Below are 7,677 nucleotides of genomic sequence, written 5' to 3'. Positions count from 1 at the left end.
GCTGTTGTTATCATGTGTGGCACCTCATTTTCTTCAGCATTTTTCTGCCACCAAAATGGGTGCCTCCTTAGCACATAAAATTGAGCTAAAACATTGGTTTGCAGAGGAAGATGCTGTCCAGGTGCTCTCACTGCTCTATCTGTTCACAAGGCATGGATGTCATTATCAGCATGTGGCAACCTTGGCATTGTTGTTTGGCATCCCTCAAGTCCATCAGGAACGATGTAGCCTGACAAGGAAGATTCTGTTTTTAATAAAACCCATTCTGGCTGAAGGCAATGCTTCTCTTTCTCTGGAGAGAATTATCAGTTGCATATGAAGCTGCTTTTTGCATGCACAGAGCTTTATACACTGGGAACTACTTGGAAAGTGGGAGGAGATGTCTGTGCAACCACAGATACACCTTTGTGCCAGGAATGGTTTTTAAAGGCAATTTCTCATTTAATGTCATAACACTATGCGTTGTTTTAATGCTCTTTTTCCCTCTCTGTGTAAGTTTGCAGCTCAGAGGAAGCATGCAACCACCCTTGTTGTGAACAGAGCAATAAAAACAAATAAATACAATCAGATGAGCATTTGGAATTTATTTTGGAGAGTCTAAATCTGAAAGAGACACTCAGCTGGATGGTTTCACCTTAAGATGGTTGGGTCTTTTGTGCAAGAACCGGGACTCTCCTTTATATAGAGTAGAAACTACATAGGGGAAGAACTTAAAGCAATCTTTGGGGATGGGTGGCTGGGATTTTGTTCTGTCCATCATTTAGCAACAGTAGGACTGAATTGCATAGTTAATAGCATGCTACAGAATGTTTTTTTTTTCTATTTTTTAATGCGATTTAAATTGTGTGTATATATGTACCTAATATATACATGTTTTCTTACTGAGAGAAGCTGCAGTATCTCTGGCAATTGAAATTAATGAAAGATGCTGCGATCCTTGAAATCAATGTAGTTACATTGATTTATATTGGTGTAGGAACTGACCTTTGTGTTCAAAACAAATCCAATGATGGTAGAAGGAAAAAAAAATCCTAATAAATATACATAAGACAAGATTATCAGAAGTGTCTACTTCGATTACTGTAAAATCAGATCCAGGCTTATTTTCCTATAGTATAAAAGTAGCTGAATCTTTAAATTGAGCATCTATTCTTTGTCAGGTGAGAGAAAGATGAGAGAAGAATGAGCATCACTGAAAATCCAGCATCATGGGGAACTGTCAAAGAAGGAAGCGAGGAAATACCCAACTCTTGGCCCAGCATGGTGTGGCACCAGCATCTCTGCACTGCTGTGTAATCCAAGGGAAGTATCTGTAGCAAATGAAGCTGTTGCAAAGGGACAAACAGACCCAGGTATCTCTGCCTGTTATCTATCCTGGCACCTGTATTTGTAGCTGGAAGTGCTCGCTCCCATGCCATTACTTGTGTGTTCACTTCTTTTCAGTCCCAGGAATGATCAGCAGTCAAATCAATGTGATCCTGTTACAATGCTATCACTTCTTATATATATTAAAAAGCCTTCCCAAAGCTACTTTTTCATTCCATGATATTAAGGGAATCAGCCGAGAATGCACTGATAATGCAATTACTACGAGATTGATGTTTTTAAATGCACTGTTGTTGACAAAAAGCCCTCAGAAACCTGAAATGTTAATCTGTTTTTCTTTTGCAAATTGAGTACTGCCTGCTGTGTACATCCTTTTATTACTGTAGAACTGCTCATAAGCTCCAGGCTGCTGGCATTTATTTATTAAAATAGAAAAAGTATGAAGAAGCAGCACTGAAACGTTTTTTCTGTTGGACTCCAAAACAAGAATAATTGGCAGATATGGGGGAAAAGGGGAAAAAAAAAAGAAAAAAGAAAAAGATCCAAAATTCTGGCCCAGAAGTATTGACAGATGAGAACAGAAGGAACAGTGTCCGTATCCCCAGAGACTCAGAGTCAACGAAACAAAGCTGACTTTCACAACTACTTGTCTAGACAATCAAGAGGCTTTTTGCAGATTGATGCTTATGTTTAATAAAGAGGCCAAACTGCTCAAGTCTGCATGAAGCTGTAGGAAATAAAAAGCAAAATTCCACAGAGTGGTGCAAGAGCAGTATAATATAATTGCAGGGGTTTCAGAACATAATCTTGATGAAAATGGGCAGCTTTCCTAGCCAAAAGACACCTTCTGGTGTCATTTATCAACAGCTGCTTTAGAAACCTGAGGTATGCTACAGTGATCACTCATAGGGAGCTTTGCTGTCATTGAAGACCAGATTTTTTCCACTTGTTCATTTTGCTCCTTTGAAAACAAGGAGCTGCACTATTATTCCTCTCCTAATCCCGAAACCTTAGAATCTAAGTAGCTGCTTTAACTTGAGCGTTGCTTACTGTTGTTTATTCTATGAGCACGTCTCAGAAGCACCTATAGTGGAAATTTCCCCCAGGGAGCTTCATATCTACTTGGAATCAGGAGTCATCTCTAAGGGAAAAACTAATTGGAATTGGGATTCCAATCACTGTTACATATGAATAAATTCAATTCTTAAAATAATAATAATTAAATTAGCAACAGTCAGTTATTCAACCTGAGATTTATTAGTGTTTATTACACTGCTGAATCCTGTTTTTCTCTTGGGATGGGACTGTTTACAGTTGTGCCTCAATTTTCTTTTATTCTCTTATATAATTCCCCTCCCCCCCCCAAAAAAAAAAAAAAAGGAGAAGAAAATATTGATTACATCATTTGGTTGCTTGACCTCCAGTTTCCCAGTTCCACCTGCCTTTCACAGAAGGAAACCATCCAAACAAGACACAAGACCTGCATGGTGTCTAATAGGATATGTGACATATGATGAGAGAAACAACATTAGTCTGCAATAGGTTAGTATTTAAATGGGCTTTAATATTCTTGGGAAGAGAATGCAATTACTGAACTCCTAGAGTCTGCAGAGTGAGGTCTGAAGTAATACCATCCATGCAAGAGTCGTAGCTAGAACAAACCAGGCTGTTATTGCAGCTTATAGGACATGCCCAGGGAGGTCTGCATTTGTACAATTCCTTTTGCCAGCCTGCATACCCTCTTAAGTTTGCTTTACTGACAGCTTTCTTATGCAGACCCTGGACTTATGACTTCTCTCGTATTAAGAGAATAACATGAAAACTGAGCACAAAGTATGTTAAGGGTGACTTTGAAGTGCCAGTGAAAGGGTGATTTATGGCTTGAATAGATCCCCCAATAATGTGACCATTTGTTCTTCCCAATTTTTTTTGCTGTTGCACATTATTCTTTTCCCATATCCTTCCCATGAAGTTTCATAACCTGACAAGTCCTCTCTTCTGATTTTCATTTTTCATTTTACTGTTGTTGCTCCTCTATAAGTAGGGAGGCCAGGAGCTCTTTTCTGGCTCCCACACTCAAGCCATAACCTGAATGCAAGGGATGGAGCCTGTACTCCATGTGCGCTTCTATGGAGCTGGTTGTCCTCAGCAAGAAAGAGAAACCTATGTCCAGCTGAGTGCAGAATCCAGACTTCCTCTGTAGCTGATGATCTTTGGCAAGCAAGAGAGACACTTTATGCGATCTTGAGCATTTAAAAAGCAGTAATAAATAGATGATAGCCTTAGAGGTGTGATTTATTTGTTTTATGAATCACAGAAGAGTCCATAACTCATAAAAGATTAAAGCTGAAGCAAGTTGCATGGCTTGTGCATTACAAGTGGAGATTAATGTCTTATTTCACAAAGTGCCATCATTAACCAGTCTACGTTACGGCACTTTAATGTTAGTGACAGAAAGAAAGAACTTTTAAAAGTGACTTTTAACACCTCCAAAAAACTCTCATTTTGGGTTTGTCTTTGCCAGGGGGAATTCTTAGGGAATAGAAAGATTTTGCAGTGCCAGTCTGAAATGTTTCCTTACTGGTACACCTACACCCTGAGCTCTTAGTGTGGAGATCCACAGGATCAGCATAAGACAGTAAGTACAGCTTTCTCCCCATGTGTGGATGGCTTCAAAGCATGTGAAACCTGGAGTCTTGCTGAGTCACCCTGACTTGACTTTTCTTCATTAGAGGATCTCAGTTTATTATCTTATCAAATGGCAAGAGCAGCTTTTGCCACAAGAGCACTGCAAAGAGCTCAGACAGTTCTCTCCATCTACTGTGCCGCTGTGGCTGCTCCCCTTTTATATCAGGCTTTTCTTCACCACTTTCAGGCTTCTTCCTTCTCAGGGCCATAATTAGTTAAATCTCATCATTCATGGGTATCATCATATTTATTCTTGAACCGCGGATTATGTCTGCAAGTGCCTTTATCTTTCATTGTAGTGTGCTGTGTCACAACACTGCAATATCGAATACGATGTAATTTACTAAAATCTATTAAAACACTCCCATTTTAGAAATCCATTACATGCTTCCTTGTTCTTATTACCATAGCCAAGAATGCCAGTGCAACAGGAGAATTAACTTGATGAACAGTCCTGCAAATGTGCCGTTACAAGCTGTTTCTAAAACATCTTTCAAGGCATCTCCGTCAGCTCATGGATTCTCTTTGGTTTTCTTTCTTTTCTAGAACTATTTGCTAGCCCTTAGTTGTGGTAAGTGATTATTTGTGCTTTCAAACAAACTCCATGAAAAACGTTTTTCAAGTGGAGATCAAAGAGCAAAGGCAAACATAAAAGCAGTCTTATAAAAACTGTGTATTAAAAAACCTAAGCTCCATCCATATGCCAATTACATCCAAACCTCACGGCCTTATCTCCATGAGGCTTCTTAAAGGTGAGAGAAATGTCAGATGAAACAAAAAAGGGATGCATTACAGAGAGGGATATTATCAGGGAGATGGGAGGTGGCTCTCAGTAACCTTTGATAGAAGAGTTCTGGTTGGGAAGTGCAGCTCCATAGAGCAAAGCTGTGGTCCCCAGTGAGAACAGTCTGAGGGCTGTAATCACTTCTAATGGTTGCAGGTGCCATTAAGAAGAGTTTCCAGAAGCTGGGGGGTAAAACAGTGCCATAAGCTGGCAAGAACATGGAAATTCTTCAGTCCTTCAGAGGATTTGTTCTGAGGAGCTTGAGGGATAGTTTATTCTTCATACTTCATTCGTATGTACAAGGAGCTCACATGCTTCTCCTTAACAGTTCTGTGAACAGGTTGCTCATTTCATTGACTGTTGTCTGATGGTGGGATAGTGGGGCGAGGCACAAAGAGTTTCTCCTGGGACAAAATGTCCATGACCACTGAATGTGACAGACACTCAGGTGTCTGGAGATATTGTATGGTATCAATGATAATAGATTTAAGCAAATAGCAAAAAAAGGCTTCAAGGAATGCAGTTATTTTAGATCATTAAACTCCTTGCACTTGCTGACTGCAGTCGGTCCAGATTGTGCTGCCATCTCCGTGCAACCATAGCAACTTCTTCCTTCTGTTGCGTCCCAGATTAATGTGAACACCTGGAATCAAAAACCTGAGGCTTGCGAGTGAGGTACATAAAACTTTATTGATCCTTCGCATATGGCAAGGATCCAGTCACACAGCAGTGATTCACTTTCCAAAGCTCTGTCTCAGCAAGGAGCACTGGTGGTCTCTCCAGAGGCCACTCTCTTTGACTGCTTCGAAGTCCCAGTCAGGAATATTTTAAGGAGATGACTACAGGAAATTACACATTCCTTCAAGGGATGTGAGCCTTCATATCTTACATTATAGCATATTAATATATTTAAGGGTAATTCATAATTAAATATGTTTTTGTCTTGCTGATTTATTTTTATTTTTTTACTGGGCTCATTTCAGCACTCTGAAATTCATACACGCCACCAGGGTTCAATGGAAGCATCCTGTGGGCAATTAAGGTAAAATTTTAGCCTTGGTCATATGTGACTGCTCCTATAAATGTGGTGAAACACAGTTGGAGCACGTATCCCCAGAGAGTAAATAGGCAGCGCTTTAAGGAAGCCATGGAAAGATAAATGGATGCAGAAGAGGTTCTGGAATTCTGCTTAAAATAATTTTTGCTTTGCTTTTAATGATCAAAACCATTCCTCCCACTGAACCACATAAAAAATAGCATTTGTGTCTGTGCCAAAGGTGGAGCATAGTGTAGACCCACTGAAATAAAAGACAAGTGAAAAATTAATGAGAAACTGGAAACCAGCAGCTCCCACCCTGTGAGCAGTAGTCTTTTATATACTTCTTCCACAGCAAGAGTCTCAACGGGTCTAAAATCACAGTAGCTCCTTTGACTTCAAAGGAGATGCACCAATTGAGAAGGAGAGCAAACAATCTGGAGTGCACTATACCAATCTGCAGAACTTAGGAAGGGGAGAGAGCCACTAATACAACTCTAACACTTCTCCAAAAAGGGAATATTTTTGCTATAAAATAGTTTAAACAAAGGGAAGAAGCACCTACAGGTGATGTAGCCTCCACCAAGGACCTCAACAGCCCAAAAGAGATGAGATTGAACCTTTAGCTGTAATTTCTGAAGACAGAAACACACACACATGTACAACAGAGTGACCTGGGAGATGCAAGCATTCTTCTTCTGAGAACCCTCAGAGCCCAAAATCTGCTGCAGAGGAAAACAGCAATCTGAGATTGTCCTTTCCCAATCTATGCTGGCTCCCACCTTCATAGAAATCAGCAGTATCCTAAATTACATCCTAGAATGGTCTTTTCTTCTTTGACTAACTCCAAAGAACCCATTAATTGATCATTCTTTCTTTATCTGGATATGTGATGTTTAAATGTTTCCTGGTCTATACTGGTTCCTCATGGACTTTTGGTGTTGTTGATTTTTTTGTTTTTTGGTTTTTTTTTTTTTTGTGAAGCTCTAATGAAATAAGTGGAAACATTCAGTCTTCTCATCTGTTTAGCAGTCATGCGAGACATTTTTTCCCCAAAATGAGAATTTATGGGCATGAGATCACAAATGGCTCACAATATTAATGTGTGTTCTTCTGTTGTTACTTAGGAGCCAAAAAGGGTTGTTATGTGCATAACATGCGACCAAAATCCAAGGGATTTTCCTGATCTACTGTCTTTCTTGGTATGTTCATATAATAACATTTGTCTACCATAGCGTGTGTAGTAAGCTTGCTCTCTAGTTTTGAAACAGTGCCTTTGCAACCTAGGGAGTTCATTATCACCTGCTCACTCTTAAGTAGTACCTCTCTAAACCCACCATTTCTTAGGAGCTGGATATATGGTGTTTTAATTGCATATCGTTAAATGCTTTACTGATACTGTATATTCTCCGTGAAGTCTATGGGGCCATAATTTCCTCCCCTGTAATTAACTGAGTTCATACAGCAGCTCTGGCAAAGTACCGTCTAGAAGGCAGGGAGGTAATAAGAGCCCATACAAGATCTGCAAGAGGCCCTTGTTTATGCTGGTACCTGAAGTCTAGCTGTGCTGGGTTTGTGCTACTGTGATGGCACAAGGAGGAGCCAGGAGTTGGACTCAATGATACTTATGGCTCCCTTCCAACTGGGAATATGTTATGTTTCTATATTCTAAGTCAGCAGCATCACACCACGCGTACTTACTGATGGCAGAGGAATCCTCTGCTCTGTCCCTCTGCTCCTCATACTCTGTAAGCTCTATCTTGTGCTGCTGCAGCTCCTGGTGGATGGACACCTGTAGACCAAATCTCCTCTGCTGATTCTTATAACATTGGTAGGAACAGGA

This window comes from Coturnix japonica, chromosome 20 (genome assembly GCF_001577835.2).
Source record: "Coturnix japonica isolate 7356 chromosome 20, Coturnix japonica 2.1, whole genome shotgun sequence".
Lineage (NCBI taxonomy): Eukaryota > Metazoa > Chordata > Aves > Galliformes > Phasianidae > Coturnix > Coturnix japonica.
Note: the sequence above shows the minus strand (reverse complement) of the source record.